Consider the following 12,762-nt stretch of genomic DNA (forward strand, 5'->3'; position numbering starts at 1 on the left):
GTCAACAATATGTTCTCGTCAAAATGTAAACTATCATTTGGTATTCTCAGATGATTTTCCTTAAACTTAAGTAAGCTCTTTTTTAAAATATAATATTAACATAAGCCTAAAAAAAGACAAAGATTAGTAGCTTGATTTTTCAAGTCTTTACTACTAAGCTAGGGTTTATTACTACATATCGATTTCAAAGACAACACTCAACGCTCTTTTTATCCAGAGTTATTTTATTGCATTTCTGCTGAGGTCTCATAATGGATGTCCCTCAATTTTTTCAAATCAATCATGTCTAAAATGGAACTATTTATCTTTCTCCTGAACCATCTCTGCTCACTTTCTACTTCATTTCCACTGACAAATGCTACCCTCTTGGTCTTGCAAGCTTTCATGTTCACGATCATCTTTAACCCCTTCCTTTTCTTATATCTAGGCTCTTGCCAAATTGTGCATCTGTTTCTACAAGATTTCCAAAATTCACTTTTGTACCCCTACTGCTAACATTGTAGCCTCATCATCAGCACTCTCCTCCTATCCAATTTGCTTCCTTTCCACTCTCCCATCTATTCAATAGGCTGTTACTAAAGATATCTTTCTTTCTGCTGATTCAGTCATATTACGACCAAATCATTTCAGTCCCTACAGTTGCATTCAATCTCATTTCATCTCAAGGTTTTCTCATTCTTTTTTTCAAGACTCTACATAATGCTGTCCTGCTTATCTCACTTATTTTTTACTACACTCTCCATTATACATTCATCTACTAAGTCCTCCTGCCTAACTACATGCTTTGTTTCTTTCCACTTGTGATCTGCCTATTTACCCTCCACTCCCCACTCCTGGGGCAGCCAACTACACCCTCAAGTTCCTAGTAAAGTTTCTTTCTTCTCTTTATGCCACATCTTTTCACCCTTTCTTCACAGCCTCCTTTCAGATTCTTTTTGTTAACAGGACATTAGAATTACAAGTTCAGCTCCCAAAAAGGTTTTTGTTTAAGACATTAGAAAGAACAAACACACTCCCACTAGAAAACTTTTCCAAATTAGTTCTCAGTATGTGCTGCCTGCCTGTAACCAAGACATTATGGAAAGGTTGCAAAGGCTCATTTGTCTCTCTGACCACTATCCATGTTACTCATCCATATGGGCACTAATCATATTGCTAGGTATGGCCCTAAGTAGATCAACAATGACTACAGAGCTTTGGAAACAAGGGTAAAGATGTCGGGACACAGATTGTGTTCTCATCCATTCTCCCATTGAGGATAACAGCCCAGACAGGGATATCAGCCTCCAGGAAATGAATGCATAGCTGTGCACAGACAGCTCTCCTACATTTCAAAGGAGGAAGCGCAGCAGTCTGGAAGGCATGAGTCCCTGCTCATGCCATTTCCCTGCTGCACCTTTACCTCCCCTGTGCTGGGGGCCATGGGAGGCGGGCTTTTAAGCCAGCTCCCCCAGCACCAGCTCCTGCTTCCCCCTTGATGCCTCTCTCTGATAGAGGCAGCGGAGGGGAGGAGCAACTAATTGAGTCACTATTTATGCTTATTGTGGAGTCAACTAGTTGCTTACATCCCTAACTGTAATATGCCTGTGCAGACTTGGCTTTAACTATAATTTATGAGATATGTTGCATGACTAGAATAGTGATTTAGAGGATATAGTTTGTTCTGGTTAAAGATTAAAGGTTAAAAAGTAGAAGGTGATGTCACGGTTGGGGGGTCTACTATAGACCAGCAAATTAGGAAGAAAAGGTGGATGAGGCATTTCTAAAACAAAAAACCAGAAATATCCAACACACAAGACGAGATAATAATGGGGGACGTTAACTACCAAGACACATATTGTAAAAATAATACTGCAAAACACCAAGTTTCCAGAAAGTTCTTGGAATGTATTTGAGATAATTTTTTGTTTCAGAAGGTGGAGGAAGTAACAAGGGAGACAGCTATTTTAGACTTTATTAGGACTAACAGCGAGGAACTGGTAGCAAATCTGAAAGTGGAAGGCAATTTAGGTGAAAGTTGATAGAGGGAGACAGCAGCAAAATAAGCAGAGTGGGCTTCAAAAAAGCAGACTTTAATAAACTCAGAGAACCGGTAGGACCAAAATCTAAGGTAAAAATGTTCAGGAGACGTGGCAGTTTCCAAGTGGACAGTATTAAAGGCAAAACTGCAAACTATCACGAAGTGAAGGAAATACTAGAAGACTAGTAAGAGGCCAATATGGCTCCATTAGGAGTGTTTTTATTTACCTGCCAATTAAAAAGGAACCCTACAAAAAGCAGAAACGGTGATTATTTGCTATGGAGGAATACAAAAGAATAGCCTAAGCATGTAGGAAAAGAATCAGAAAGACTAAGGCACAACATTAGTTAAACATAGAATAGGGCATAAAAGGCAATCAGAGGTTCTTCAAATAAATTAGGATCAAGAAAAAGATGAAGGAAAGCATAGGTCCTTTATTAAGCATGGAAAGAGAGCTATAACTGATGACAACACCAAGGCTGAGATATTAAATACTTATTTTGCTTCAAACATCTCTAAAAAGCTTAATGGTGTTATTCAATACAGTTATCATAAACAAGAAGTAGGAAGAAGCATAAGACAAAACAGAGGAAGAATAAATTAAAGGATTTAGATAAGATTAATGTATTCAAATCAGCAGGGGCTGATGAAATGCATTCTAGAGTACTTAGGGAACTTATAGAAGCAAACTTGGGAACCGTTAATTTTTATATTCAAGAACGCATGGATGATGGGTAAAGGTAAATATAGTACCTATCTTAAAAGGTGGAACAAGAGCATCCAGGGGAATTACAGACCAATCAGCCTAACTTTTTGGAATTTGGAAAGAGACTGGAACAAACAACCAATTTGTAAGCACCTAGTATAATTGTTCTTAAATTGTGTGTCACAAGCCCAAGTGTAGTCTATCAGCTAGGGTTGCAGCAATCCCAAATGTGCAGAGAATGCTATTTTACAAAATTACATGTGTGAGGTCATGCTATGTGGAGGATGCCATTTTTCAAAGGCTGTCTGGGGTCACAGGAAGCAACATATCTAAAATTGAGGTCATTTGGATAAATTAGAGAACAAAAATGATAAGGAGATTTAGAAAACCTGATCTGTGAGTGAAGGTTAAAAAATAGCAGGTTTAGTCTTTAAAAAGACTGAGAGGAGGACCTGATAGCAGTCTTCAGATATGCTAAGAGCGGTAATAAAGAGGCTAGTGAGAAATTGTACTCTATGTCCACCAAAGGTATCACAAAAAATAATGGACTTAATCTGAAGAAAGGACTATTTAAATTAGAGGAGTCCCTCACTTTACAATGGCATGATTTACTACCCCCCGCACTTACGACGTTTTCCGTAAGTGCAGAAGGGGCTGAAATCCCCTCACTTACGTCCTTGGCTCCACATTTACGACGGTGTACAATGCCTGTCGTAAATGCAGGCTCAAGTTACAACGCCCCCAACTTGCGACACTATCCAAGGAGCCCATCACGTCGCAAGTCAGAGGCAGCCTATAGAATGTTTTTCCTAATATCTAAGCATCAAAGTGGTTAAGCTCTGGAATAGGCTGTCATGGGAGACTGGGGAATCCCCATCATTGTAGGTGTTTATTCAACCTGTTCTTAAAAACCTATCAGAGATGGTCTAGGTTTTCTTGGTCTTGTCACAGTGTAAAGGAATGCACTTCATTGTTTCCTGAGGTCCCTTTCAGTCCAACATTTCTATAATCCATATATTGGTATTTCTGTTACTACCATGCTACCTTGGTATCAGTGTGCCTCCTAAGTACTCAGAAACAGAAATAACAATAGATTTGTATATTTAAAGGCCAGACAAGAACAGTATAGTGATCTAGAGAGAGATCCACAAAAGAACTTAAGGCAATATTTAGGTGCTGCTGAGAACCTCAAAACCACTACCAGAAGCCATGTACACAGCTCCTCAGTGTAGGCTGGTCTGCTTCATACCTAAGTACTAGGAGGATTATCAAATCAGGCATTCCTTCTCCAATCTTGCCTACAGGACCTGGTCTAGTATGTGTGCTCAGAGCATGCTCAAACCCACACAAAATGGCCAGAAGAGGAGACAGTGATTGTTCCCCATACCACCTTACAAATTTAAGGCACAGGGTAGAACACTCACCAGGACATGGAATACCTAGGTTCAATTGTCCCCTCCATCTAATACAGAGAAAGGATTTGAACTAATATCTCCTTCCTCTTAGGAGAGTGGCCTAATCACTGGGCTGTGTGGTATACAGAAGCAAGTCTTTCTTAACCTTTCTTACATTCAATTGCATATAATACTTAAATTAGAACGTTGGGACTCCCTCATTTCAAGTGAGTGTTCCAACCATAAGACTAGAAATTAGAAAGGAGTGGTGATACTGTCACCCACTTCCTACTGTTTTTGAGTAGGCACCTGACTCCAGAAGAGGGTTTCTGGAGGAGACAACTGCTTAACTTCCCTGGAGAGGCAAGCTGTAGGCTGCATTACCCACATGGGCATTTCCTAATGGCTAGTTTAGGGCTTGCCTATACAAATACTTAGTTCATGTCACACTAGAATGTAAATCTACCCCATCTCAAGAGCTTCGTTGGTTTTCAGTATGGTTTAATGTTCATCGAACCCTATCAAGTGCATGTGAACTGTGCAGGGAGACTGTGAGATGTTTTGAGCTAGGCAAGTCCCCAAGCTACTAATGATATTCAATTTTACTTCTCCTTTCCACATAATCCAGATTCTTCATTCTCTTTGTTCCCTAATTAGCTAGCAGAGATACCAGTTCTCCAAGATGCTGGATTCATATCAGTCCAAAGAAGGCTGCAAAAGTTTTGGTAAGAAGTGGATTACAGTGGGAGAGGATTGTGCGTGTTCCCACAGTGGTGAGGGTTTTCTACCTTCAATCAAGATCTTGGAATCAGACTGAAACCCTTCCCCTTTTATAGTGTCAGACTAAAGCATATCTTATCATTTTGGGGTTATTTAAATTTTATTTAAATAATTGAGACAGAAACTGAAAGGGAAGGATGGATGGATATAAAATATTCTTTATTCAACACAACACGGACCTGAAACTTTTTTTAGTAATACTTGACACTAGATTTTGAAGCACAATCCCCTCTAATTATTAATACCCAAAATAAAGGAAGTGTTACAAACACCACCACTCATAAAATTTCTTTTTATTATCATAGGGAAATAGAATGGGTTTCCTTAAGATAACAACCTATAGAAAACCTCTCCTTTCAAATAATAGTAAATCTCTCTACCCAGTCAGTATTTCTTCTGATTTACATCACAAGACAGTTTTTGGCCTATACAGTCCTTGGTATCACTTCTCCCCCAATGAGCAAAAAAAAAAAAAAAAACACCAACCCAAAACCCTTTCCCACACATTCAGGCTACAGGTGCCTTATTTCTGTCCCATTCTAACACTATAGGTTCATCTCACCTACCTATTTAATGCAATATACATATGTACTTTTATTTTATGGGATTTAGTGATTATACCAGCTGTGCATTATTGGGCTCTGGCATGCAGAATTGGGCTTTAGCCAATCACAGCTTAATTTTCCAGAGGTGTTGAGCACTTGCAGCTGTCCTTGAAGCCAATGGAACCTGTGAGTAATCAGCAGCTCCACCCAATATTTTCTATGGGCAGAAGTAATTATATGTATTTTATTTCAAAATACATAAAAAGATGTCCTTACCAGCTTTATATATATACACACTGTATGCATTTTCCCTCTTTTAAAGATGGAGAAGTTAAACAGCTTGCCCAAAGCAACCAAAGGGAATCCATACCAGGCCAGCACAACACAAATCATGGGCTCCTAATTCTGTATATGCTGGTATGCACACTGCCATAGTACAGAGATCACAAACAATGCATGTTATGAGGTTATGTTATCAAGAAATGTTTTTGTATGAACATAGCTTTAAGCATCCAGTATTAAAGTACTGTATCACTAATTCTATTCTGCCAACTATCATTTACAGGCACTAGAAGAAACATTAAAAATTGTTCCAGATTGCTGGCTTTGCTTAACTAAACAAATTTGTTTACTAGAGTGTTCAAAAATTTTAGACCACTGTCCGCACAACAGTAATTGTTTAATCCTCTGCCAAGTGAGAAAATTCAAACTAGCTGCACACATTTTAGTGGAAATGTAGTAAACACCCTAATATTTTTAAGTGGAAAGAAGGCTTTCATACTTGCCAGGTGATGTTTAAATTTCCTTAAGTGGAAAATTTTCAACTGCAATTTTAAAAGCAGTATTTACACATTAAATACATAAGTGTTTTATCATTTGATACCTAACTGTTCATATATTTCAAATTTCCATTCTTGCAGTAAATATTTATTCTGTTCAATTTATAAAAATGTAAGCATGTGCTATAAATAGATCAGCTTTCCAGAGACTGAAAGCAGTCCCAAAAGGAAGCTCCCATTTTGCAAAAATGCCTTATCTTTATAGATCACTCACGAGACAGTTATGAAAAAAGCTACCTTTATCAGTGTGCTTCTCCATGGGTAGACATAAAGCAAAGGAGCTATAAAATCTATGCAGAAGCTTAATCCAGCAAATTAAAATAATCATTGGCGGGAAAGGGGTTACAAATTTTATTATGAATGTGCACTAGTAAATATGGTTATTTCTTAAAAAGACAATGTGACTTTGAAATCTAGTCCATTTAAAAAAAAAAATAAATCAAGAAAAATGGATGAAAAGTGGACAGAAATAATACTATACCAGTAAAACATCCCCTGCCATGTTTTTGTGGTTTTACAATCATATTTGCCTATTTAGAGGAATATTCCCTCCAACACACTTAAAAATCAATAGCAAAAAATCAATAGCATAGGATCGGAAAGCTAAGGTTGACTTTTTTATTTATGTATTTCATACTGTAATAGAGGCTCTGCTTATGTACACAGTTATACTGGTGTAACTCCTTTGTATTCACTTATTTCAGTTTCAGAGTGGCTGACTGCAGTTCAGCTCAGACATGCATCTAAGCCAGGGGTCTCCAAACTACGGCCCGCGGGCCGGATGCGGCCCGCGAGGCCCTCTCATCCGGCCCGTGGAGACCTTTTTGTCTACGGAAAAAAAATTACGGAAACTTGTCTTGTTTTTGGAACAAGTACAGGCCAACAACATGACGCACTTTCAGCAGTGCAAGGTCTTCATGGCTGAAGCAACAGCTGAGTTCCCCACGTCATTTGCATGCGAGATCATCAAAGACCTCCAGCTGCAGTTTCAGCAGCGGTTTTCTGACTTGGATTCAAAGGCAGAAGAAGTGAGATTGTTTCAAAACCCATTTGAAGCAGATGTGGCCAGTTGCCCAGATGAACTGCAGCTGGAAGTCATTGAGTTGCAAGCAAATGACCTCCTTAGGGACAAGTTCAAAATAGGACTGGTGGGTTTTTACCAGTTTTTGCCCAAGGAAGACTTTCCTAATGTCAAAACTTTTGCATCAAGGTACCTTTCAATCTTTGGAACAACATACCTGTGTGAACAAACATTTTCAAGAATGAAATATGTGAAGAACAATTTGAGAACAAACTTGTCCGATGATAATCTCAGGTCACTGTTGATGTTAGGGACAACAAATCTAAAGCCAGAAATGTCTGCTATTTTGGCATCCAGGAAACAATTTCACCATTCACACTAATACAGGTGTTCATGTGTAGTGTATCAATGTGTTATTAAATAATAACTGAATAAAATAATATTAAATAAATAATTAAAAACAACATCCATGTTTTGATTGTTTTTTATTTGGACCTCAAGTGTGTAGTCGGCCCCCGAACTGCTGTTTGATAGTTAATGCGGCCCTCGGGCTGAAAAGTTTGGAGACCCCTGATCTAAGCAAATGAAGCTAAATCAAAATAAATATGCTGATATAGCCTTTTGTGAGCTTAAATTTTGTTTAAAAAAATCACTTTAATGTGTTGCAGATCTTTATGCTATGGATTTTGTATGCCAAAGGCTGACTGACCTCTTTATTCACAAAGTACACATTTATTTCTTCCAGTGGATTATTTAGGTGCATCTGTTGAACACAGTGCTTTTTCACAGCTCATACTTCAAGTGCACTTTTGTTAGCTCTTGTGATTATGGATAAGACAAGGAAAAAATAGTTTACTTTCCCAAGGTGGCTTAGGTTCTACAAGGTTGATAGTAAAAGTTTCCCGTCTTGCTAAGGTTGATATAAAGGATCTTCAATGTGAATGTGTTAAGTAGGAAGCTGAATTTTTATAGTTTTAAAGAGAACCACCACACTTTAACAGAAGACTTTGCTTTGTGTGCCTCTTCTATATCTATCCAGGCCCAGGGCTGCACAAAGTGTCCAGAAATTGTTTTAACTGTCAAAATTTGTTTTGATGGTCAAAAACATTGTTTTAGTATGTAATCTACCATTTCTAATTATTCTGTTTGTGTTTCTACAAGTAAATGCACTGTTAAGTACTGTATATTAAATATACCAATAGAAGCTCTGTTTAAGCAGTAGGGGAACAATAGTAAAATCATGGCAATCTTTCTTTAGGGCAGTGGTCTCCAACCTTTTTACACCCACTATCGCTTTTTAAATGTCAGAACAAACCAAGATCTACCGTTCCATCCTTCCCCCAAGACCTCACCCCCTTCCTTGAAGCCCTGCCCTGTCTGTTCTCCTCCTCTCCATCACTTGCTATCCCTAGCCCTTATATACAGTAAGGCTACGTCTACATTGTGCGCTCTTGAACAATAACATATTCAAATGAGGTGCAGCAATGAATATCGCCTTGCATCATTTGCATACTTAATGAGCCACCATTTTTGCGCAAGGGGCTTTTGCACAAGAGCCATTCTGCCTGAAAATAAGCAGCAGAACGGCTCTTGTGCAAGAGGGGTTTTTGCGCAAGAAGGAGCAGTGTAAAGTCCCAAGGGGGAATTTAAGGTCCAATTGGCATCTGATGCACAGAACTTTCCCCACATTGGCATCAATGCTGCCTTGTATTAGTAGTACTATATTGATTTACTGAGATGACCTATTTGTAACTCTCTAATGCAGTTCTCTTTGACCTCTTAATCAAAGATGAAAGCTTTTTTACAGTATTTTAAAAAACCAACCTTGGGACTTTTGCCATTAAGATACATTACTCTCATATCTTTCTTCATACATGTGCAAACAGAGCTACCTACCTATGTCTTAAGGCACAAGTCAGTCTAACATTCAGAAAATGGCTTATCTTTAAAAGAACAGACTTTAGGCCCAGATGCTCAAAAGGCATTTAACTTCCACTGAGGGAGGGGGAGGGGGGAAAACAGTGGAAGTTAGGAATCTAAATACTTTTTGAGGATCTAGGCCTTAGTGCCTTTTTCCTTATATATACCATTTTTCTTTACTAGCCAAGGGTTCAGGCCAGAGATAAGCAGATACCATGTCCTGATCGACATGAATTGCAGATGCCAACTTAAACAGAGATTGATCTATTTCAGCCCCATATTGTTTTAGTGGAAGCAGATGCATGTCAAGAGCTCATGCAAAAGTTATCTGTATGCTCTCCAATTAAGTCACTCTGAAACACACTTCAGATTTAATATTCCCATACTACTGTCCAAAACTCCACCACATACTTCACTTATGACAGATCAACTAATTGCTGCATATATTAGAGGGCACTCTATAGTGAAAACAGACATGATATTTACATAAGCATTATCACATCTCTAGCTCTGGCTTCAAACTTTTTTCTAGTTTTCATGTCTCACAATGTTACACATAAAACCTGACATGAGATTAAATAATCTCAAACACAATTTTAATTGCTCAGTTAAATAAAAAAAACATTTAAATATTTGATGTTTTCTACATTTTCAAATATATTACAAAAGTGTACAGTACTCACTTTGTATTATTGTTAACACATTTGTGTTCAGTAAGAAAACAAAACAGTTTGAGTGCAGTTATGAAAACAAAATTCTACATTTTTAAAATTGCACTTTCATGATAGAGATTGCATTACAATACTTTTATGAGGTGAACTAAAAAATACTATGTAAAATATTAGAGCCTTCAAGTCCACTCGCTCTTATCTCTTATTCAGCCAATTACTGAAATAAACATGTCCAAGAGAGAATCCTATCCCTTTCCTATTTTAAAATGTCACCTGAAAGTGAGAACAGGCATTCCCATGGCACTGAATGACATTTACATGTCAGATGCACTAAACATTTCTATGTTCTTTCAACTATTAAACACTTTCTTTGGGTTGTAAATGACATTTATTAGTTTTTTTCATTTTCAAATATAATACATTTAAATTAATATTCTATTAACAGTGCAATTAAAAAAAACACAATTACGTAGTTACTTTGTTTTGAGTTAATCACTTGTGAACTATGATTGACAGCACTAGTTTTCATTTTTCAAACACAGGGGGAAATTATTTGTTTCATAAGCATGATGGTCCATTGTTTTCCCTAATTCTCCCTGCAATAAAACAAACTCCTTCCTTTGCTGATTCTTGGGAGCAAAAAATGGAAAGAAGATGAAGTTTTGATTTCTCAGAGGACATAACTTTAAAGTTCAATTTGCCATGAAAAGAGGATATGAGATTGTCTTCCAGCTGTTGCTTCTAGTATACATTTAGGTTTGGACATGGACTAAATATCTGCAATACTACATGCAATAGAGAGGAATGATGCAGCTTTGTTCTCTTTAGTATTGTAATCCTGAATGTACCTAGCCTCTTGAGTTCTTACAGCATATTAAGAGACAAAAGTACCTTTATGTTCTCTGAGGAGGGAAAGGAAACCATGAATGGCAGAAAGATACTATGGTATTGAGTGCAGAAACAGAACAAATGTTAGTCAATAGGTAGATCGATATGGGGATGACTGTGTAGCTACTGAACAGAAGGCAATGTATAGTACTAAAAAATTAGGATACCAGTATTAACCTTTTAATCTCTGGAAGGATTTCCCTCCCCACACATGCTTCTTCTATCATTTGGGCCACTGAGAGACATCCAGTAGCATCACTTAAGTAACACCCTTCCCACAAGATAGGGACACATTTCTCCACTCTCTAACTCAATTTGAAGAAAAGAAACCAAACAATCATCCATACTGGCATATCTTATCAGAAATTCCTTCTGTCTCTAGAAGCCTAATTTTCCTCCCTAGGACTTGCTTTGGTGGACCTTTTTATATTTCTTCATTAATTCTTTCACCAGAACAGAAAAAAAAATGTAGGGGAGAAAAATGCAACACTGGAGAACAATGTACGCTTATCAAAAGATTTTATAAAATACTGAACATATTCAAAGTTCCAAGTTTTGATCATCTTTGCTATGAAAGTATAGATCTGCATCTCTGCACTCCACTGACCTGATCAAAACAAAAAGCTGAATGTATGTGGTTTCCTTTTATTACCTTCTGTATCATGAGAAAAGCAAAAGATTGAGACTCAAAGTGAGAAGTTTCAACCAACATCTCCAGTTAAAAAAGGATACCTTCCTTTATATCTCTGCTTTCTGTACTCTTGCAACCAACAGGCATCCTATACACAGAAATTAAGGAATTGTAAGCCAGGCGGAAACTACTTAGTATGAAGTGTGACATCAAACTCACTTACTCCATTACCCCATCTTATTGTAAATAAGACCTAGACTCATAAGTCTTAACGGCTACATCTAGACTGGCAAGTTGTTCCGCCAGTTGTCTACACTGGCCGCTTGAATTTCTGCAAGAACACTGACGATCTCATGTAAGATTGTCAGTGTTCTTGCGGAAATGCTATGCTGCTCCCATTCAGGCAAAAGCCCTCTTGCGCAAATGCTTTTGCGCAAGAGGGCCAGTGTAGACAACGCAGTATTGTTTTGCACAAAAAAGCCCCAATCGCGAAAATGGCGATCAGGGCTTTCTTGCACAAAACTGCGTCTAGATTGGCACAGACGCTCTTCCGCAAAAAGTGCTTTTGCGGAAAAGCGTCCGTGCTAATATAGACGCTCTTTTCCGCAAATGCTTTTAACGGAAAAACTTTTCCGTTAAAACCATTTGCGGAAAATCATTCCAGTCTAGACGTAGCCAACAAGTATAGCAAAGAATAGGGAAGTGTTAGCCAAAGTGTGAACAATTACTAAATGGAGAATACGCAATGGGGAATGAATCACTTGATGATTATCTGTTCTGTTCATTCCCACAGTGGCCAATGCCAGGTGCCCCAGAAGATAGGATACTGGGCTAGATGGACCTTTGGTTGGACCCAATATAGAAGTTACGTTAGCAGTTTCTTGGAATGAGTGATAAAACAGCAAACGTAAAACAAGATTATTCATGATCCTTAAAATGAAGTTGGGCAAGCACAAGCGATTTTGTAAAAATATGAAAGGAATTACATTAGCAAAGGAGAATGTACAATAAGAGTTATTACAAACAATACTCCTAGCTGCTTGTTTCTTTGATGTTTTTCCCCTGCTCATTCAGAACAATCATGAAATAAAACCTACAACTTTTTGGGCCTTTGTTTTAATTCACCATCCCAAACAGAATTATGACAAACCTCTAACAACTTGGGGGATTTGTCTGTACAATTTGTTAATTCTTTATGAGATTGTGAACTTTAAATGCATTTTTATCAAGCTGCATGTTCCATTTTTAGTGTGGAAGCTAGTTGCTTTTTCTATGTGTGTTTGCCCCCCGTCTAGACTGAACTGCCAAAGGTCAAACCAAAAAGGGTGGTTGATTTAATTGATACAT

At 37.8% G+C, this 12,762-nt stretch overlaps 1 protein-coding gene across 4 annotated transcripts in view; it reads right to left on the reverse strand.

The window, feature by feature from the left end:
• The window catches only part of INTU (inturned planar cell polarity protein), a 114,127-nt gene that overhangs the window by 62,192 nt on the left and 39,173 nt on the right, over positions 1-12,762 (reverse strand). The gene's annotated exons all lie outside the window — the stretch shown is intronic.

This window comes from Pelodiscus sinensis, chromosome 4 (genome assembly GCF_052426305.1).
Source record: "Pelodiscus sinensis isolate ZL-2025 chromosome 4, ASM5242630v1, whole genome shotgun sequence".
Lineage (NCBI taxonomy): Eukaryota > Metazoa > Chordata > Testudines > Trionychidae > Pelodiscus > Pelodiscus sinensis.